A 23,640-nucleotide genomic window follows, 5' to 3' on the forward strand; every position below is an offset into this window, starting at 1 on the left:
AAATCCCAGAGAGCAAATAATTCTCTCACATAATTATCTACAAAATGTGTAATTATGTATAAAGTCAACCCTGCCTTCTCAAACAATCTGGAGAAGCCTAGAGGGGTGGGAGAAACAATTACAGTGATTTTTCTGAAGACATGAAAGCTCCATTAAAAAAAATGCTGAGCAAATATGCATGAAGTCAGTTACCATAAAGCAGAGCTTACTCTTAGAAAAATTAAAGATGAAATTCAATCAAATTATAAATTAGAGCCAAGAAACTACAGCTTGAAGAAAATTGAGATAATTGACTAAGTGTTTTAGTTTAGAACACTAATGATAAAAGAATTAAAAACCTTTGGTAACTATGAAAGCTATGTAAAACTATTGGTAACATGTCAATTAAAAGAACAAGCATTTCTTTTCCACCAGGGTTTATACGTATGACCACATTGGTGTGTACTATACACCTGCCACACACAACCTGTGTACCCAAACATGACCGCTGAATCACTATTTACCAAGTAACAGAGTGATTTGCACATGGCATTCCACTTATTCTTCTCAACAATCCCCTGAGCAAGAGATTACAATCTCCATTCTACATACGGGGGAAATTGAGTCATCTAGAGGTGAGAGGGGATCCTGAAGGTCATTCAGCTGGTAAACAGTGAAGCTAAGATTAAAACCACATCTGTTTCAGTTCTAGACCCAATTCTCCTTTTATTCAACATTGGTGTCTGAAATATCACTCTCCAATTAATTTGATTATTTATATCGATATTTATTTGGAAAGTGGAATTTCTTGGTCTGATTTCATTTCTACAAAATTATACTAAAGACTTAGTTTAAAATATAACCAAAGATTTAGGTAAAACGACGCTCACCATGATATTGCTGAAAAAATAGAAGAGTAATAAACAATAGAAAAATAAGCTCCCTAAAACTCTAAAATAGGCAAGTAGTTAAAAATATTGTAAGATAGAAGAATACACTCAAATATTAAGGACATAAGAAGTGCCCACCAACTATACAACCTTAAGTGATTACAAGCACTAAGAAGGTCACAAAGTAGCTACACAGTAAACATACCTTTTTTTTTTTCTTTTTAGATTTTATTTATTTACTTGACAGGGAGAGAGAGAAAGCACAACAGCCGGAGCAAGAGGCAGCAGGAGAGGGAGAAGCAGACTCCCCGTGGGGCACAGAGCCAGATGCCAGATCCAGATCGGATTGGATCCCAGGACCCTGGGGTCATGACCTGAGCCAAAGGTAGATGTTTAACCCACTCAGCCATCAGGCACCCCAGTAAACATAACTTTAATGCCTTTATTCTTCTGCACTGCATTTATGAGAATATATTCAACATCTGAATTTGTTTAATGCTGCTCTTTGATTCTAACGTTTACCTGATTCCAGTTCAATATAGAAAATATGTACTTCTTCTTTCCCAAAAGATGATTTCAGTAACAGAAGAAATATAAAAATAAAAACAATTCATTGTTTCCATGTAAAAGCCAAGAAGGGGCCATCGACTGAGTAACCCTGAGGGGTAGTCTGAAAATATAAAGAAGGCTGCCCTGGATTAATGACAGAAACTAGAGCAAAACAAAAACAGAAACAAAAACAAAAAGCATGCAATTCCATCAGACGTAATAGGATAGCTTCTGAATTAAATGGAATTGCCTGTCACCCAGGGTCTAGATTCATCACTGCTGGAGGGAGGGAGAAAGCCACGGAGGAGTAAGCAGGTTGTTCGTTCAAGACAAGTATTCCGTGTGCCTGGCTATGATGTTTGTGCTCATTGAACACCATAAAATTAACTCTTGAAATAATGTAAACCTCGTCCTTGATAGAGTTTAAGAACAGACTTGCAGCCAGAGAGAGGATTCAGGGAGTTCCTCAGGTCACTCTAGCTAAGAGTATTTATACCACAGAATCAGCAAAAGCTGCAAAGCTTGTGCTTTTTACCTCCAAAGAGCCAGTTGTTAAACATTTATCAGAACACCACATATTGCTGCAAGGGAGGCTGGAAAATGAAGGTCTTTTTCTTTTTCTTGCCTTGTCTTTCTTTCTGTCTTGCCTTTCCTCCCTTGTTTCCTTCCTTCCTTCTTTTTTTTTCCTTCCTTCCTTTCTCCTTTTCTTTCTCTCTCTCTCTTTTTTTTAGCTGAGCACATTACCATTCCATATTCTATTGGCCAAGAGGATGAAAGGATAGAGCTAGCAATAACTATTACATGCAAAGATGTTGATGTTAATCCTCAGAAATTAAAAGCCTGATTACTAAAATAATTTCGAATCTCCACATAAAGGATAAGTTGAAGAAAAAAAGATGGAATTTGTAATCTGGAAGATTGTTTTTTTTTCCCCAAAATATAGAACAAAATTTAAAAAGGGTAAAACTGTAAAGAAGCTTTATTTTTTTGTTAATTTAAGATGGTATTTGTAATCTGGAAGATATTTTTACCAAAATATAGAACAAAATAAAAAACATGTAACACTACGAAGAAGATTTATTTTTTGTTTATAAATATAAAGAAGCTCTAAAAGACATGGAGGGTAGACTGGAAGGATCTAGTGTGTAATGTGTATCTAATAGAAATTTCACAAGCAGTTCTAGTATCCTACAAATGGAGAAGAGAAATAATGGAAGAGGAGAAAACATAAAATACTTAATATAGAAAATGTTTCCTTAGAGACAAGTCTAGGATAGGTCTTCGTGTAATCTGGGACATCAAAGAATAGAAAGAAATTCAAATTATATTTGGGATAAAAAAATAAGTTACTTACATTAGATTGAAAAGCAGATGGTAAATACCGAACATTTGGTAAAGAGTGGAAAATGGACATGATTTTAACTATGGATAAAAGTGCAAACTGGGGGCAATGTGACAGCTTCTACAAAACTGTTAAATGTACACATCCCTTAGAGTGATCAGTTGGTTATCCTGGTGTCTATCCTCCATGAATATTGGCACCAATGCACAAAGACATATCCTGAACCATGTACGGTAGCGAAAACCAGAGTCCGCCTAGAGGTTTACCACTTAAGAATAATTAAATACATTTTAATATTTTCAAATTATGAAAATCTATATAGCCAATTAAAAGAATACATTCTGTGTCCATATACTGATATGAAAGGATTCTACTACATGTTGCTAAGTGAGGAGCAAGTTGCAGAACAATAGGTAAATTTGTGTATCGGAGGAAGTGCAGAGGATACAAGGAAACTGTTAGTAGCAATTAATCTTAGAATTGGTGAAAGATGAATATGTCTACTCCTTATTTTATGCTTTTGTCTTTTTTATTTCATTTTCTTAAAAGGAGCAAGCTCTTCTCTTAAAATTTTTTGTAAGTTATACTAGAATACATCCAAACATAACAGTCCAAACATGCAGGGGAAAATATAATAACAAAGAGCCTATACCTTTATGAACTATAATTTTCATATTTAGCCAGAACTCATGATGTTTAACTAATGTGACTATATAAAAAATAAAACAAAATTTCAAAACCAACTCCCCCATTTAAAAGAAAGAAAAAATAGGGATCCCTGGGTGGCTCAGCGGTTTAGCACCTGCCTTTGGCCCAGGGCGCAATCCTGGAGACCCGGGATCAAATCCCACGTCGGGCTCCCGGTGCATGGAGCCTGCTTCTCCCTCTGCCTGTGTCTCTGCCTCTCTCTCTCTCTCTCTCTTTCTCTCTCTCTCTCTGTGACTATCATAAATAAATAAAAATTAAAACAAATTTTAAAAAAGAAAAATATGTAAAGTGTATGAAAAAAATAAAAGACAAAAAGAAATTGAAGCGAAAAAACATGTAACATGTACAATAAAGTATTAACTATATTTATATATGGTATTTTAAAATACAAAGTAGAAGAAAAAGAGTTTAAAAGCTTGTCTAAAATTATATACCTAAGAAAGCAAAGCCATGACAAGGTTGGAATTTTACTCAGGCTGCATGAGTGTGGGCACACAGGCTGACCACCCTGCTGCCCTTGGATAACTGGCAAGTCCAAGCCATAGGGGCAGGATACAGGCAAGGGGCAGGACATAATAAGCCCTCTGGGATGGATGGATATTTAAGTCAGTTCAGAATTTCTGGACAGAAATTTGTAAAATGATTTAAATGACTTCAAAAAAAATGTGCCTGTCATTTGACCTGTTAATCTCATTTGTAGAAATTCACTCTAAAACAATGAGGGAAGTATCCAAAACAGTTTTGTAGTAACTACAGTTGTGGACCTGCGAATACCATTGAAGCATCCAACAATAATGCATTGATTAAAATAATTATGATGTATGGATAGATACAGACTTAGATATATAGAGAAATATCCACATATAAGCCTAGAAATTTAACTTTTGATATATTTTAAGAGATGAGAATACAGTTTATTTCATGTTTCCATTTATGAAAGAAAGTATCCGTACATAGAAATGTATCAGGAAATGTATTGAATTCGCCCAGAAGATGCCTGAAGTGTCTAGTACAGAAGGGCAGCATTGTAGAGAGATTATTACAAGCATCCACCCTGCAGCCAGGGCCTGAGTGAATCGTGAGTCTTCCACTTCTAACTGTGTGGACTTGGGCACATTATGTATGCTCTCTCGATGGAAAATAGTTCTGAGAAGAAAATGCATGGGGGAAGAGTAGAGAGAGTCATGGGTAGGAACTGGTATTTTAGTAAGAGTGGTTTACGGCAGGTCATAAGAAGAAAACTGTAACAAGTGAAGGAGTAGAGCTCAAGCAGCTCAAAAATCGAGGGAATAGAAGTGCAAGCAGTGGAACTTGCTAAGGCAAAGCTTGAGGTTGAAGAGTCCCTGCAATGTTCTGGGAGGAGCAGGAAGCCAGGGTGGCCATAGCAGACTGAGTTACCCCTACCTGTTCCTACTGGAATTCATGGAGGCCAGTTTCCTCTTCATACCTGTTTAGATTTTTGCCATTAGCATGAAGTACTCTTACAATGGGAAAGAGCAAAGGTATTTACATTTGGAGAAAAGAGAATAACAAGTTACTCACTTCCTGATTACCCTCTCCAGTGAATATGATCAGTGCTCAGTTTCTTAAACACCCGTGCTCAGACTTTCTAAGCAAAATTCAAAGCCATCTGCTTGTGCGGGCTCTCTTGAGAGGGTTTGAGCATGAGGCGTCTGTGCTCATGATTCTGTGTGGGACAGTGCTGTTTTAATACTTCGCTCTTTACCTTGCCTCTCCCCTCCAACCGTGTTTGCTTGAAATCATTTTTAACTTCAAATGACTTTAAAAAAAAAATTGGCATTTCCCTCATGTGCCAGAAATAATGAGCATCTATTTTAAAAGTAGAAAATGAATTTGATAAAATATTTTGCTTGGCTAGAAAAGTTGTCTGTAGTTCATTAACTGCAAGAGAGTTCCCTACTGAATACCAGAGATCCTGTGCAAGATGTTGCCTGGGGCTCAAGGATATGTGTTCACCTTTTAGTCACATCACATAGGCCACTAGTCACCATCTCTATTTCAATGGAGAGGAGCTGGAGCATGAATAGAACAAAGTATCAGATAATTCAAAAAGCATTTATGGCTTTGTTGAGGGGTGAGTATAGTTTTCCTCTGTGGGTATTTCTAAAACTCTTTTTTTTTTAAAGATTTTATTTATTTATTCATGAGAGATACACAGAGAGAGGCAGAAACATAGGCAGAGGGAGAGGCAGGCTTGCCGCTGTGAGCCTGATGCGGGACTCGATCTCGGGACCCCAGGATTACAACCTAAGCCAAAGACAGATGCTCAACCACTGAGCCACCCGGGTGGCCCTGAACAGGAGTATTATTAAGAAGGAAGAGGGAGGGGATCCCTGGGTGGCGCAGCAGTTTGGCGCCTGCCTTTGGCCCAGGGCGCGATCCTGGAGACCCGGGATCGAATCCCACATCAGGCTCCCGGTGCATGGAGCCTGCTTCTCCCTCTGCCTGTGTCTCTGCCTCTCTCTCTCTCTCTCTCTCTGTGACTATCATAAATAAATAAAAATTTAAAAAAAAAAAAAAAAAAAAGAAGGAAGAGGGAAGTTCATAGATATGAAGACGGAATCAGTTGAAGTCACTGCATACTGTTCATCCTCCCACCAGTAAACTTTTTATAGTTTTGCAAGACAAAGGCAGAAAATAGGGTCATGTTCACATTTTATCCTGAGCAACTAGCACAGTGCTTGGCAGTTAATAAGTGTCTAACATTAGTTTGTTGAAACTAAAAGGTAATCCTGAACCACAGTGAACTTCATACTTCATATTGTAATAAAGGAGAACTTTGCAATTTTATTTCAATAGCAATTTTCTTCCAACTCTATTCCTGATTTTCTAACAGGCCAAGTAAGAAAGTCAGCAAGGATCCAGTATAATTGCAGAAATTTGCTTCCTTTGTAAGTGAGTACCACTCTGGTCCAAATTTGCATTTTCAGTTTTATGTCTTTAACGTGCAAAAATTTGTTTTTAAAGATGAGTCCAAAAATAATTACATCGAAAAATCATTAATTATTCTGAACTAATATGGGTCTCGTTTATTGTTTGGCTTTGATGTTATTATGTAAACCTGAAGTATTGGGTTTTTATTTTGCTTGAGAAAAAATGTAGAGAAAAATATATGAAAGATTTAGCAGGATTAAGTGGATTATTCATTCTGTATGCCTCTTCCATCCTCAAACCCATCCCCAGTTCTGTGGTGATGAGTAATCCTCCTAGGAAAGCAGCAAAAAACAGAGAGGGAAGTACTTAAAGCAAGTTATCAACACTACCATTAACAAAATATCTTGCCGAGCTTTGCAGAGAATATGCTTTTTGCCATTTCTTTCTCTTTTCCTACTTATAGTTCATTAAAACACCTCGCTGTAGCCTTTGGGTGTACTCCAATGGCAACCTTCTGAGTCACCTCTGTATATTTATTTTTAGTCCTTGAAGTCCTCACCCCTGCAAAAAATTATAAGGTAGAAGTAAAGACAATTATCAACAGCTTTAAGCTACCTTATTGAGAAGATTTTTTTGTTCTTTCAATACATTCTGCAAACATAGGCCACTAGTCACTACTAGTAAATGTCATTTCTCTTTTCATGGTGCAATAATTTCTGCCTTTCTTTAATGGTCTTTGTTTTTTTAACATGTCTCAAATAGTGATTTCTGAATTTCTTTGCAGTGATTGGAAGATTTTATAGTCTCTGTTCTTTTATCAGGAATGTCCATTCTGCATATGAACAAAAAAAAAATCACCTCCATCCATGCAGAAGTCATGAGCCTCCTCACACTTCTCATCTTGCATACACTGCTGTTTGCAGCAGCTCCAGACTTTCTTTTTGAAATACTGCATTCCCATATCGGATAGGGATATATAGCAGATGCATGCTGACATCCAATGAAACAGCATTAGAAGCCTCTTTTTTTTTTTTTTTTTTTTCAGATCTAGAACCTCATTCATCACCTGCTAGCAATTTAAAGTTTTATAATGATACTATATTATAGTCTTTAGGATGTTCTATTTATGACGCATTGCTTCCACTTCAATGTAGCTTTGTGGGTGGGTGCATCATAGTAGGAGCTGAAGCAGAAGAGAAAGTTCATTAAATAATCATTTTGTACTTCATAATATATGCTCCTAATAAATGCATTGAAAGATTTAAAATATTCCAGGGAGGATATATTCATAGAGGCAACTTGAAATATGATTTGAGCAATTATAAAAATATATTTATCAAACGCAGACAACCAATCAGTGTGTTTCAAGGGAAACTTCTTTCTTTTAACATTGACTTCACTTCTTGTTCATTGTTATAGGCAAAGTTCTAACATGCCATTTGTACAAACTCATCAGCATTTATTTTGCCTCCACCATAGTTTGCTTAAAATATACATGTATATTTATGTCATATATATTTAAATATACATATATATGTATTAGAAATATATATCAAGTTTATGGCAAACAGGTAAAAATTAAACTGAAAGATATATTTAATAACAAAATAGTTAAATGCAACAAATTATTACACTGGATTATCTTTTCAAATTGATTAGACAACATGACGTAAAAACAATCTACTTTCAAACACTTGTACCTAATTTGTTTTTCCTGTCTCACCAATAAAGTTAATATGTATTTTAAAGAATGTTTGATAAAGGCACCTGGGTGGCTCAGTGGTTGAGCATCTGCCTTTGGCTCAGGTCGTGATCCTGGGGTTCTGGGATCGAGTCCCACATTGGGCTCCCTGCATGGAGCCTGCCTCTCCCTCTATCTATGCTCTGCTTCTCTCTGTGTGTCTCTCATGAATGGATGAATAAAATCTGTTTTTAAAAAAAGAATATTTGATAAGGTAGTATATTAAATATTTTGCTAGTATTATTAGTAAAACCCTGGTATTTAGAGCTACCAGACTCTGGATCTAACACAGAGTTAGAAGTCTCCTTGATATCATTGTTTTGCTTTGGAAAGAATCTCTCATGTGGCTTCTAACATAACAGATACAAGACAATGAGTACCCAAACCTTGGGAGAAAGCTTTTAACAGGTTTTATGTGTTTTTGTTTTTTAATAGAGATTACTTCATCCCAAATTTTCCTGGTTTGTAGAATTCAATTTTCTGGGCGTAATGTAAGCCAAGTAGCACAAGGCATGAAGACCTAACTAGGAAGAAAATGATTAGGATTCTATCTCCTTCATTTCAGAGAGAGGAGCCCAGACAGATGATCTAGTATAGTTCTAAGCTCACCATGTAGGTGAAAAAAGGTCGTGTGATAGTGTGTGTATCTGCTTCCATGTGCGTGCATGTGTGTTTATGTGCATGTGTGAACCGAGACGGCTGCACCACCGTACAAGCTGCAGAGGCTCATGAAGTGTCTTGAGCAACCATCATCTGGTAGTCTCCCATCTTGGTGTCTTGGTGGTCTCCCAGCCTCAAGGGAATGTGTCTGGCTTACAGCTCTTGTGCCTGGTGAGATCATCCAGGACAGCCCCCACAGTTCAGCTTCAATGGCAACCCCTGAGGAATTAAATAAAAGAATTTCTTTGGATTGCTTGATTTTCACTGGCTTCCCCAGGGCCTCTGTCTCCTTTCACAATAGCAGCAGTGTGGCAGCACATTTTGGAACAGCCAGTATCTGGTGGTAATTATGGATTCCTCAAGCTCGGAACTGGCACATTTATGAGTTGGCTTTAGCAAAGAAACGAGGACAAATAGACCATGGGGAGCACAGTTCCCTTAAGCCAAGGGCAAACACTGGTGAGAGATACAGATGTAAGTTGTCAGCAACCAACGATGCTGGAACCTAGAGGGAGTGTCTCTGTACTGGACTGGCCTGGGGATCCAGGCGGGCCCAGACAGCACCCACTACAATCTGCCTTCCACGCTCTCACACTGCTCCCTCTCCTCTGATGTAAAGTTGGGCGGAGCACTAGTTTGTCTTAATTAAGGAAATGTACCAGAGGAAAGTTAGTGGAATGAACTACATTTTCTGCCTCTGTAGCCACAACTGATACTTGTCATCTTTCCAGCAGGGGCTCCATGATGACACTTTGGGTCCCATCATCAGTGTCAACTTGGATTTATGCCCAATAGTTGCCATTCCCTTTTGTCCGATATAAGTTTATGTGTGCAAGTAGCCATAATTCCCTTTGGGGAAAGTCTCGGGGAATCATTATCATACATACATACTGTGGTATTTCAGGATCTTTCCTCATGAGGCTTCATATTCTCCAGCCAGTGTGTTCTAGATCTGAGAACTAGACAAAGAACATACATTTTTATTGGGCTAATTATGTCCTGCCTCCTGGTTATACATTCTAAATTCATTTTGATGGTACAAGTCAGGCAACACTCTTAAGTGACTGTCCATACATCTTGTCTCTATGAGCTGTGTCTACTAAGGATCTTCCTAGCGCTGTAGGCCAGGACCCTGGGCTGATGTTCCAGTCTTGCCATAGATTAGTGGAGTTGCAGCCACGTCGCTTCTGGTCATTGATGCTGCCTTCTCTTATGTTGGGTTCCCATCGTGCCCACTGCTCCTAGGGAACCCAGTGCTGTAATAGCATCTCTTAACCTTAGATCTGGCTACCACTGAGCTTCTCAATGAGTCTAGTACATTCAATCAGCATTTCTCTAGCACTTTGGTAAATGGCATTCCCTCCAGGCTATCTATGGATCATGGTCAGCTGGTGTTTTCTGGGCTTATAGAGCTAATTTGGAATGCCTGTTTCTCTTGTCATTTTGATCCTTTCTTCTACTATCTGACATGTGCATTTCTATTTATTATAATACTTATTTTTTAAGATTTTATTTACTGATTTATTCAGAGAGACACAGAGAGAGACGAAGAAACACAGGCAAGGGAGAAGCAGGCTCCCCACGGGGATCCCGATGCGGGACTTGATCCCAAGACCCCAGGATCACAACCTGAGCCAAAGGCAGATGTTCAACAACTGAGTCACCCAGATGCCCCTCTACTTATTATAATATAGGCCATCACTTTCCCCCAGATTCCAAGAGCCTTCCTTACAGCATGATAGCACTGGAGGTCTTGTATTGGGCTTTACACTTTGATCTTGGGGGAGTATTGCCATATCAGTCAATTTTCCCTCATCAACTTTATACCTCAGCCCCTTTGGTCCAGTAATGTCAAGATCCATTTCCATATGTTCTCTCACAACTATTGCCTGCACATGTTGCTGGATGCTGCAGACCTACCAGCATCTAGCCCCTTTCCTCCATTAGCAGGCTCAGAACAACCCTTACGTTGTCCTGTGAGACAGAAGTCTCTGTATCACCCTTGAACAAGGGAGTTTGCTGACTTTGTCAGGAAGGAGTTTTCCATTTCCAAAAACCTGGAGAAGTGTTCTCTGTTCCAAGATCTTAAGAGCATCGTATCAAATATCTCCATCCAAGTCTCAAGGTCCTATTCCTTCTTGGTCAGAGCCCTGACTTTGCTATAGGAAACTTCCTACGATTGAGAATTTGACCTTCTCTAGAGCTCTACTACCCTTCTGATTAAGTCTTGGGTCTCCTCCTCATCTTCTGCCCTTTGGCTGTCAAAGATGAGAGTCCTTATACATGCTGCCAAGGAAACCATCTAACAATCACGTTTTAGCTTCAACTACTTTAATTTACTTATCCATTTACTTATTAATCACTCTCAGCCTGTTTTTAATCCAACACATCAATATTATCCCAAAACTGCCATTTGATCTGATGGCCTTTAGAATTATTAATTTCCTTGTACCTCTCAAACCCTGGAGATAATTGCAAACATTCACAAAGTCCTTTCTACCCAGTTCACCACCTGCAAAATTCTTAACAGTTCCACCCCCACAACATGCCAGGAGCTGTATTCCCTGCCAGTTGGCCAACAGATGCTATAGTTCCAAACTCCATTTTAGAGCCTGCTTTCTAGGTCACTTCCAGTACTAACTCTTCTAGGTTAAGTTTACTATATACAAGGACAGAGAAGGAGATGTGTATGCAAGGGACTGTATATGGGGAAGGGCCCTTGGGAACCACCCCTGGAAGGAGGTGATGAGAGTAGGACTGGCAGAGAGTAAAGTTAAAGTTCAATTTAGTTACAGTAGAGGCCTCAGGCCCTCAGACAAGTCCACAGAGAGCTCAGGAGTTGAGATAATACTTCAGAGTTTTCCCAAAGTGAGGGACAGAAGCCAGGTCTTCTTCTCCTTCCGTCAGCTAGACTTTGGATGCAGGCTGCTGCAAAGGAAGGGGTGTGCCTTCAACTGAGGGCGACTGCAGGGGTAACCATGAACAGCCTGCCAACCCAAGATCCGGACACCTCCACCCCGGAGGTAATATTTCTAGGTGAAGCTCTATAACATATGCTGCACAAGGTTCTTTGAATCATCAAAGTAAAAGAGAAAGAGAAAGCAAATATCCAGATAAAATTCTAGGAAAAATATTGCAGTGCACGTTTTCTGAACGAAGGAAGAACAGACAGGAAAGGAGAGCAAGAAAGAAAGAATGAGGTAACATCTTTCTATGCCTATTTTCACAAGACATTGTGCTTCACACATAATATATATATGCTGAGTGCATAAGTGAATGAAAAATGAGGCTACCTTTTCCATTCTATAAAAATATTGTGTGCATATATTGTTCAGATTATAAACATCATCAAGAAATTCTGCTCACTCACACTTATTATTCGTGAAAATAGAATCTCTGATTGGTTCCTTGTAACCTTTGCTGAATATTATCTCATAGCAACAGCTAATTTGTGTAAGCATATTTAACATTTGGCAGGGGGACCCCTGGGTGGCGCAGCGGTTTGGCGCCTGCCTTTGGCCCAGGGCGCGATCCTGGAGACCCGGAATCGAATCCCACGTCGGGCTCCCGGTGCATGGAGCCTGCTTCTCCCTCTGCCTGTGTCTCTGCCTCTCTCTCTCTCTCTCTCTCTCTCTCTCTGTGACTATCATAAATAAATAAAAATTAAAAAAAAAAAACATTTGGCAGGAATTTACTTCCCTTAATCAATGCAATGCAGACAATGGGGCTTTACTTCTTTTGGAAAGAAAAGTAGACAAATGGAATATACTTAGTAAACTCATTATTTTACAGCTTTCATTGGTCTGTACCTAGTAATGTTAACAGTGCCTGAAAATTAGTAATTAAAAATATGCTTTGAGATAACTATTTAAATATTCAACCTGTTATTAACATTTAAATTAATAATATTTACTTGACTTTAAATCTTTTCTTAATTGTTTAAATATTCATTTTAGATTGGACTTTTTTTTCCATTTTAAGGTATATTCAAGCCTTAGAGCATGATAAATGTTTCCCAGGTATATTTTGATTTAATAATTATCTTTAGGGGCATTCTATATTAGAACTATTATTCCACATAGTTTCATGTTTTTTTCCTTACAGAAGGCTTAATGATGCTGCCATAATAAATCATAGTCTCTAATTTAAAGGAGTTATGTAACTATAAACATAAAATACCAACCAACAAGCTATTTCAAGTAGTCCTAAATATAAAGGCTTCCAAAAATTTTTCACATCCTCTCTAATAAAAAGAGTAGTTTGATAAGAAGTGTCATCTATATATTAGCAAAGTATTACAGGTTTATTCTGCAAACCTTTCGGAACAGCTATTATCTGGTCAAAGCCTTGTGCTGGATGCTGTGGAGACAAAGCAATGAATAAGACCTCCTAGCGAATGCTGTAACATTGAATTAAAAGATTATGAAAATAATGTATCATCAAAAAAAAAATAATAATGTATCATCATACAAAATAAGATAAGTAAAATATACTCAGTATAAGCAAAAAGAAATGATCAAATTATTCCAATCCTAGGGATGAGGGAAGACTATATTACCCTCTATCATAATGTTTATCTCTGTTTCCTTTTGCAGTAAGAGCGGGATTGAATGATCCCAGTATTTCCTGTGGGTACTCCCGAGCTCTGAGCTAATAGATGATCTTCTAGCCTTTAGGTGAGCTAATATGTAAAGTACATGCACGTTGAAAGATGAGTATCTGTTCCGTAGGGAGCTTTCCAAAATGAGAGGAAGGCGTCAGCTTGTTCACACAAGTCAGTTGGTGTGATGTTAATGTTCACCTTGAGGAATTAGATGCAGATGTTCCTGAAGTAATAAGTGGATGGCAGATGCCATACCAAAGAACTTGATATTGCCTTGTTTTGTAGGCAAAGCGTTGAGTATTTCTTCATAATTATATAGCATAATCTGAGAGTTTATCAGGATATTGGGTCACTGAAGTCACCCATTTGGATTCCCATTACTAACCTTTCTAACTCAATCTCAGAGGGGAAGATAAATGAGCCAAAGGAAGCCAAAGAAATGGACTAGTTTTGCTCCAATTTAGATAAGCCAGTTCCAGAAATAAGAGTTTGAAGAAACTAGAATATATTTTCTAAACTGCATCATTATTAAATTTCTGCTGTATTTCAGGTAAAAATAATATCCCTTGAATATGTTTCTAATTTAAAGAAACAACCTCACTGAAAGGTTTGTGGACAAAGATGCTATCCTAATAACTTTGGAAATGAATATAATCTATAAGACTAAAGGTAAAAGTAACTGTACATAGCAGTACTCTATATTTGGCAAAGGGTCTTCCCCGGCACATGGGTGAACAATTTTGAAAGCCTTATTATATGGATACATGGAATAGTTAAAGTAAATGGACAACAGGTTTCTCACTATTGGAGTGGGAAGAAAAGTCAGGGGAGGATATTAGAATGACCCATGTAGCAGATGGGAGTTACAGACTAATGAACTCATGTTTGGTTTAATATAGATAGAGGTGCGCATATTCGCAGACATGTGTATATGCATGGGTTAGCATGCATACAACCATCTAGTTAGCTTGTCATCTTAGAGGGCCAAGAAACAATAACCTAACAGTAATGAACACTAGTGCGCCGATCTTAGTTTCTCACACCATTCTCCAATAAAAGGAACCAGAGTTTTTTGAGGAAAGATTGATGCTAGAATGAAGCAGAAAATACACAAGAGGAACGTAGAGTATCTTGTAGAGCCAAAAAATAAATGCTTATAAATGAAAAAAAATTATAGGGCCCAAGAGTCAACAAAACCAGCTCCCAACATTTAAAGCTGAACAATTTGAGCAACAAAATTTATAAAGTATAGATTTGAGTTAATAATCATAGTGATGATTATGTTGTATCAACATCAGTTTATTAACAGGAACAAATACCCCACATTTAATCCGAGTTGTTAGTAATAGGGGAAACTGGGAATAGGGTATATGAGAACTCTTTAAGTTGCTGGTTTTATGTTTTTTGTGGTTTTTTTTGCAGTAATTCTGTAAATCTAAAAGTGTTATAAAATTATGTTTATTTTTAAAAATCACACACTTTAAAGAGCTAAGTATATGTTCATGGTTTATCTGTGGATAGATAACAACACTGTATCCCAAAGATCATTGGAAGGTCTTATCTTCCAGATTTCAAGTTCACTAAACTTGCAAGATGCTCAAATTACATAGCCTAAGCCAATTTTATGGCAAAAGACAAGCCCCACATTTCCAAAGCAATTTTTAAAACAAATTTTTATCCATAAAAACAAAAGTAATGCTTTGCACTTACTGTCAGATTAAATTTCACATTGCTTTTAATCTTTATTGCTTGTATATAAAACACATTGCAGGTTTCAGAACAAAATTCACTTAGACAAGTAAATGACTTTTGTGCTGTATATTTCCACACATTAATAGCATCATTTGCATGCTAAAGAAATGAAATTTTTATTCTGCTGTGGCCACTAAGGATTAATTTAATGAATTGAATAGAGTTTTGATTGCCTTCTGAGAGAGAGAAGGTTAAAAGGTACATTTTGCTAAATATTTAAAATCTTTAACCTTTGTAATATAGATCTCCATGATTAAAAAGAGAGATAGTTCCCGAACTATCTTGTATCTTGATTAAAATTTTTCCTTTTCAGATATGATCTATATGATTCTTTGAATTAATACAAAATATTTCTAATAAGGCTATGTAATTTCTTCTATGAAAAAATTTTCAAACATGTTTATGAGATTTCCTATAATTTCCATTTTATCAAACCTGAGTGCATAGAGGAGGAACTTCTGCATGTGGGCAGCAGCATTGAGTCTCTTATAACTTTTTCTTGTGCAGCTACATATGAGATCATCTTAGAATTCACTATTCCCATTCCTAAATGAATGGCCTTTGTAGTTCTATTTAATTTTTAATTTGGTTACTTGTGGAAAAATTAAGAACTATTTTTTAATTTGTGTTCTTGGAACTTCTGTATCAATTTATTATTTCACATTTGGTATTCCCATCACAAACCATCCAATATAGAACAACCCATACACCAGAGTGTTTTGTGATGCAATGGATACTATGAATAGCCTCAGACCATTTCTTTTATTAAATATGTTCTCTTCTCACAATTAACATACTAAAAGGAATCAATCAAATATATGATTGAGACATCTCTATAAATATCTAATATTAGCAGCCTAAAGAAAATTGATTAAAATAATCTCTTGGTAGGAAGAAACATCAATTTTAAGTGGTAAATTACATTATGAAATGTGTTTTATATTCTTGACATAAGTAGAAAAGGGTATCTGAGCTTCAACATATAATAATAAAATATAAGAACTTAAGTAATATGTTTTCTTGAATTATTAAATTTAATCCAACTCATAATATGTCTATTTAGTATTTCATTTACTAATTACATTTACATTACTAATTTTTTATTTATTTGAGAGAGACAGAGAGAGAGCAGATGAAAGAGAGAAAGAGAGCATGAGTGGGAAGAGGGCCAGAGGCAAAGGGAGAAGCAGACTCCCTGCTGACTGGGCAGCCCAATGTGAAGCTCAATGTGGGACTGGATCCCAGGCTTCTGGAATCATGACCTGAGCTCAAGGCAGATGCTTAACCCCCTGTAACCCCCTGAGCCACTCAAGCACTCCTCATTTACATTTACAAAAAAGTAAACTATGAGGTTGGACAAAAATGAACTTTCCATACACAAATACATTTTATTGTTCCATTCTTTTTATACCTTTATATTATAAATATATACATGTTAACACATCTGAAAGACAAGAGATTGAAAAAGTGTTTTATAAAAAGTGAACTGTTTACAGTACACACTGTAGTTGCTTAGTCCCTACAGCCACCAGTCTTTCCAGTATGTCACTCTGGTCTCTTTCCAATGGCTGCTGCATTTCAGCCAGACTGCACTTAATTCCTTCCAGAAAAATTGTCATTTGTCTAACTATGACACCTGGCCCCTCTTACTGTCAATCTCTGTTGTCTGCTTTCCTTTCCTATGCATGGGTCTTATTTGTTCTGTGCATGTATCATAAACTTTTGTTGAAACTGAACATTTTAGGTAATATATTGTAGCAACTCTGACTATTGATTTCCACTTCCCCTTTCAGGGCTTGTTTTTATTGTCGCTTCTTGTTTATTTATTTAGTGACCGAGCTAGAATATTTTAGTGAAGTCTATTATGCCTGCAGGGTGAAGCGTCTCATTTTCTCCTCCTATGTGTAGCCCTGCAGGTGTGCCTAATCACTGCAAGATGGCAATTGTCTAAACAAGACTCTCTTTGTCTATTTCCCTGATCTGTCTAATGGGCTATTTGCCTCTCCTGGTATCACACCCTGCTCTTAGAACTGCCCTAATTGTGAACTGATTGCTCTATTATTTTTGACAGAGTTCTCAGGCATAAATAATTCCAAAGACTGGTCCACTTAAATATGGGTAGGGATGGTTTTTAAACACTGTCTTGGAGGCTTGTTCGGACTCTAGGAAGCTTTGTCTTGGCTCATCTCTGGTGAACTAGCTGACCTCTGGTTCAGCTCAGTGATTTCATAAAGCTAACAGTATTTTCTTACTCGTTCATCACCTGAATCTCCATTGTTTTTGAGAGTGTTTTTCCCATATTGAAATTACACCATGTTTTAAATAGAATTAATTTCTTTGGTGAAAGCTTTGAAGTACTGTTTTAATGTACTATCTGTTCCCCTGAGCAACTGATCTGAATACTGGGCAGGGGTGATAGCCTTTGTTATTCTCAGCTTGCCTTTCCTGACGTTGAAAATCTGTTCAGCAAATGAACTGTGATGAAGATCATAGCCCTAATACTCATGCCCAGGTAGAGCAACCAACATACAATGGAGGAGGAAAATTTCTGACTTTTCAACTGGACGCACCAACAATGTAGCCTCAGCAACTCAGTTGGAGGAGATTCAAAATGATGATGACCCTCCCTTCCTAGTACATGCAGTGTCCCTTGATTGGGAGCTGTAAAGAGAGGAAGTGCTGTCTTCGTGGACATATCCCCCCAGAGGGGAGCTTCCATTAAGCTGAGCTGGTGCTGAAGAGGGGTTAAAGGAGACCAGGAGAAGGAAGTGAGCTGTGGCTCAGCTTCCACAGGCTCTTAGCATACTCACCAAATCTTAGTAGATTTTCCTAAATCAATGTTTCTTCATTTATTTGCTGTATGCTCTGGATAATTTTCGGACTTTAAATAGTTGTGTGATGTGTGTGTGTGTGTGTACAGATATAGACATATAATTTTATCTATCCATCTTTCTACTTATCTATCTATGCTTCTGGCACTGGTGAGCAGGTTGGTGGAACTCCTCATGCTGCTGTTCCTAAAGTGGAAGCTCTGTTGATATCATTAGTTTTGAGCCAGCCATGCTAAGCCATCATCAATAGTAACAGGATCCTCTAATCTCATTCTTTCTTTTAGCCAAATCAATGATAAGGTTTGTAAGAGTTCAGTGCTGCTATCTCTAGCATCAGAGCTCTTTCTTTCTCCTCAAAATTTCCCCAGGAGAACAAAACTCTCAGGGTCTCCAAAGCCTGACATAAACAGCAAATGTGACTGTTAGCAACTTTCTGTCTCTCAAATGTGTGAAAATGTGCAGCAAATTCTTGCCATTGAGAAGATATTAAAACTTAGAGCTTATTTTCTGCTATAAAATCTGATTGTCATATTTTGGATTAGCAAAATGTACCATACTCCATTTGATAAAATACTATTACGCAATAAAAAGGAACAAACTATTGATCCATGCTTCAACACGGATGAACCTCAAAAACATCATGCTAGGTGAAAGAAGCCAAATGCAAAATATTGCATGTTCTATGATCCCATTTATATGAATAGACCAGAGAAGGTAAATATATAGAGACTGAAAGAAGATTAATTGTTGCCTGGGTTTTAGGAAGGAATAGAGATCGACAGCAAATCGGCCCAAGAAATCTTTTTGGAGTAATAAGAGTGTTCTAAAATTGAATTTTTGTGATGATTACAGAGCTCTGTAAACTAGTAAAAATGATTGAATTGTACACTTAAAATGAGTGAATATGTGGTATTAGAATTATACTTTAATAGAATTCTTAAAATACGATTATCTTATTTGTCTTTATAATTCCTATATTTTAATAACATTGATGAGTGAATTAATCGATTAATAAAGATCCAATTGGCTGCAGACCAATTCTTGCCCAAATGGTAGTGTCAACAGACTGGAGTGCATGAAGCATCCATGGATCTATATAAGCTCACCAGGCACGAGAAGGGGACATGAGTGACAAAAACACAAAGTGCAAATAATAGTAAATTACAGGCAAATCTTCTCTAACTCTGGTTATCAAGTAGATGGCTACTTTAACACCATTCTTCTCCCAACCCATACCTCATCTAAGGAGAAATGTAGGGAAAAAAGGATGACAAGCCTAAAAGGATCCAGGACCACTCTCAACTGACCATATTTCTGTCAAAGGAGGTCACTACTATCTGATTTTGTATTGTTTAAGATGCCTATTTTAAGTTTTCATTTAAAGACTCTCTGTAGCAAACAAGCAAAAAGTATATAAGTGATTTTGAATAATCACATTGAACTCAATGCCAATTGATTTTTAAACAAATTATTTCCTAATTGATCTTATAGATGATCTTCTTAGGATGCCATCATTGGCCTGGAACATCCTCCATTAATCCAGAATGTAGGAAAAAATACACATCAGTTTGGGAAAGGCTGGGCAAGAGTTTCCTCATTCATCATTCTATTTCTGGAAACATAGTAGGTTCTTAAATATCAATTGTATGATTTAATGAAATATTGAAATTACCAAAACAATGTCAAACAAACTCAGTGTTGTAGCAACCTTGCAACTCTTAAGGTGAATAAAACACAATCTCTATTTGCCGGTTTGTCATAGGTTTCCTCACTCTCTTGCTCATTTTGAGATGCTGATATATTAAGAAACTTATTGAATAATCAATGACATGCTATGCACCTGCAATGCTGTTTACAGGAACATTTTGCCTGATAAAAAAACAAAATAAGGCCAGTATGCCAACTATTTTTCCAATTCAAAGCACCACAAAGCTCAACATCGAACGATAATATAAAATCAGTTAAAAGTCCATTTCTCTTATTTGTAAGTGTTCAAAATTACCCCAATAACCATATTTAAAAGCTTTTGGTTTAATCCTTTTTTATATATATCCTGCAAGTTTTTACATCTTATAAGCATCCAATTTCTGACCTGCCCCTAGATAGAGCCTTCTGCTCTTTATTAATTTAGGCATTACCCTTCCCATGTAAGGGAGAAGAAAAAGAGAACAGAAACAAAATCTAAATGAAAAGTGTTTGTGACTTGATTATAATGCCACTAAAATTTTGGTATGGGTTGAGGTTGAGAAATATTGCTAAATGTGGTTTTTCAATTATCTATGGATTTCAATTATCCAGGGATCCCTCTCCTTTATTAGATAAATAACTGTGAGTTAATGTAACTTATTTGGATAGAATTTAAATCTCATCACCACACTCAACTTCATTATCTGGAACTGGGCTTTCATTTTCAAAGACTGAAGGGAATTTAGGAAATTACATTATTGTTATTTTTTCCTTTCTTTAAAAAAGCTGACACAAAGTGTTTCATGCATCAAGAAAACAATAAACCAGAAAGACTGTCAGCCACTTTTTGTACTTTACTGATTCTAAGACTTATATTCTATCATATTTCTCAAACTTAATGGCTATAATACTTGGAAAATGTTTTGAAACATAATATGCATAGATATAGAAGTTTCGTTGGTATATTACATGCACATACATGAATAAGCTATACCAGAGCCTTGAAAGAAATTTCTAAGCTTAAATAATTAACTATGAAAAGATTGCACATTTACTGCCTTCCTGAATGGACATTCAACATTAACACATGTCATCAGAAGGTCTTAATTGAATCATTCTGGTTAGAATATGGGCCAAGGATATTGATCATGACCTTCAGCAAGTTATTTGACTTCTGGAGTCTCAGTTTCCTTCTGAATAAAATGTATATATTAATGTTTTTTGTGAGGAACAGGTTATAAATACACATAAATATAAATACATATTATATATACAGACATACAATAGCCATATAGTATCTATATTTGTGTAATACCCAGCACATAGGTAATTTTTTAAAGATTTTATTTACTTATCATGAGAGACACAGAAAGAGAGGCAGAGACACAGGCAGAGAGAAAGGCAGGCTCCCCTTGGGGAGCCCGAGGTAGGACTCAATGTCAGGATTCCAGGATCACGACCTGAGCCAAAGGCAGACGCTCAACCACTGAGCCACCCAGGTGCCCACACATAGGTAATTGAATAGCAGTTATACTATGGTTATTATTGCCATCTTTGACTCCTTTCTTTTCCTCATGTCCATATCAAATCAGCTGAAAAATCACCTCAAGAAATCAATTTCTATAGTGTCTCTCAAATGTATCCAGTTCTCTTTTTCCCTTCCACAAGTCTTACCTAAGACCATAACACTGGTCTATTATAATAATCCCGTAATTGTTCTTACACCCTCTGATCTTTCCTTCTCTACCCACAGTTCTGCAAGAGCTATCTTTAAAAGCACAGCTGATTGTGCATTACTCTGTGGAACAAAAGCTTTAATATTTTACCACATATCATTTCTTTTAAGATTCAAGAAAATGTTCACCTTATTTTATTTTTTTATTTTTTAATTTAAATTCAATTTGCCAACATATAGTATAATATCCAGTGCTCATTCTATCAAGCGCCCTCCTCAGTGCCCATCACCCAGTCTCCCCATCCCCCTGCCCACCTCCTTTTTTCCCCGCAATCCTTTGTTTCCCAGAGTTAGGAGTCTCTCACGTTTTGTCACGCTCTCTAATTTTTCCCACTCAATTCCCCTCTTTTCCTTTATAACCCCTTTCACTATTTCTTATATTCTCCATATGAGTGAAACCATATGATGTTTGTCCTTCTCCGATTGATTTATTTCACTTAGCATCATAACCTCCAGTTCCGTCCACGTCGAAGCAAATGGTGGGTATTTGTCCTTTCTGATGGTTGAGTAATATTCCATTGCATATATAGACCACATCTTCTTTATCCATTCATCTGTCAAAAGACATTGTGGCTTTTTCCATAATTTGGCTATTGTGGACATTGCTGCTATAAACATTGGGGTGCGGGCGTCTCAGCATTTCACTGCATCTGTATCTTGGGGGTAAATCCTCAGCAGTGCAATTGCTGGGGCATAGGGTAGCTCTATTTTTTACTCTTTGAGGAACCTCCACACAGTTTTCCAGAGTGGCTACACCAGTTCACATTTCCACCAAACAGTGCAAGAGGGTTCCCCTTTCTCCACATCCTCTCCAACATTTGTTGTTTCCTGTCTTGTTAATTTTTATCAGTCTCACTGGTGCGAGGTGGTATCTCGCTGTGGTTTTGATTTGTGTTTTCCTGATGGCCAGTGATGCGGAGCATTTTCTCATGTGCTTGTTGGCCCTGTATATGCTTTCTTTGGAGAAATTTCTGTTCATATCTTCTGCCCATTTCATGATTGGATTTTTTTGTTTCTTAGGTGTTGAGTTTAATAAGTTCTTTATAGATCTTGGATACTAGCCCTTTAACTGATATGTGATTTGCAAATATCTTCTCCCATTCTGTAGGTTGTCTTTTAAGATTTGTCCCCAGGGTGCAAGGGTGGTTCAACACCTGTTAAACAATTAACATGATAGATCTCATCAATAAGAGAAAAAACAAGGACCATATGATACTTTCAATAGATGCAGAGAAAGCATTTGACAAAATACAGCATCCATTTCTGATTAAAACTCTTCAGAGTGTAGGGATAGAGGGAACATTTCTCAATATCTTAAAAGCCATTGATGAAAAGTCCACATTCATTCTCAATGGGGAAAAACTGAGAGCCTTTCCCCTAAGATCAGGAACACAACTGGGATGTCCACTTTTGCCACTGCTATTCAACATAGTACTGGAAGTCCTAGCCTCAGCAAGCAGAAAATAAAAAGAAATAAAAGGCATTCAAATTGGCAAAGAAGAAGTCAAACTCTCCCTCTTTGCAGATGACATGATACTGTACATTAAAAACCCAGACTCTACCCCAAGATTGCTAGAACTCATACAGCAATTCGGCAGTGTGGCAAGATACAAAATCAATGCCCAGAAATCAGTGGCGTTTCCGTACACTAACAATGAGACTGAAGAAAGAGAAATTAAGGAATCAATCCCATTTACAATTGCACTGAAAAGCATAAGATACCTAGGAATAAACTAACCAAAGAGGTAAAGGATCTATACCCTAAAAACTACAGAACACTTCTGAAAGAAATTGAGGAAGACACAAAGAGATGGAAAAACTTTCCATGCTCATGGATTGGAAGAATTAATATTGTGAAAATGTCAATGATACCCAGGGCAATGTACATGTTCAATGCAATCCCCATCAAAATACCATTGACTTTCTTCACAGAGTTGGAACAAGTAATCTTAAGATTTGTACGGAATCAGAAAAGACCCCAAAAAAGCCAGAGGAATATTGAAAAAGAAAACCAATGCCAGGGACATCACAATACCGGATTTCAGGCCGTATTACAAAACTGTGATCATCACCATATATCATAAAATAGAGCCTCACATTGGCATTCAAAGTCACAATGTGATCTAATCCACATTTCTAGTGTCTTCACCCTCTATACCACCTTCTGTCTTCCTCACTTATTCATCACCCAAGAACATCTTAAATCAGACTACCTGACTGATGACAAGCTCTGGATTTTCTCAGTTCATAACCTTGCTTGAATTATATT

At 37.1% G+C, this 23,640-nt stretch overlaps 2 long non-coding RNA genes across 2 annotated transcripts in view; one reads left to right on the plus strand and one right to left on the minus strand.

Moving 5' to 3' along the window:
* Positions 1 to 23,640, plus strand: part of LOC144318072 (uncharacterized) — a 29,212-nt gene that overhangs the window by 1,825 nt on the left and 3,747 nt on the right. The window contains exons 2-4 of the long non-coding RNA XR_013383927.1: positions 1,095 to 1,254; positions 13,360 to 13,440; positions 19,442 to 19,573. This is a non-coding gene — a long non-coding RNA (uncharacterized LOC144318072). The remainder of the gene's footprint in view (positions 1 to 1,094; positions 1,255 to 13,359; positions 13,441 to 19,441; positions 19,574 to 23,640) is intronic.
* Positions 21,009 to 23,640, minus strand: part of LOC144318071 (uncharacterized) — a 35,014-nt gene continuing 32,382 nt past the window's right edge. Inside the window, exon 6 of the long non-coding RNA XR_013383926.1 lies at positions 21,009 to 22,525. This is a non-coding gene — a long non-coding RNA (uncharacterized LOC144318071). The remainder of the gene's footprint in view (positions 22,526 to 23,640) is intronic.

Source organism: Canis aureus, chromosome 8 (assembly GCF_053574225.1).
Source record: "Canis aureus isolate CA01 chromosome 8, VMU_Caureus_v.1.0, whole genome shotgun sequence".
NCBI classification, from domain to species: domain Eukaryota; kingdom Metazoa; phylum Chordata; class Mammalia; order Carnivora; family Canidae; genus Canis; species Canis aureus.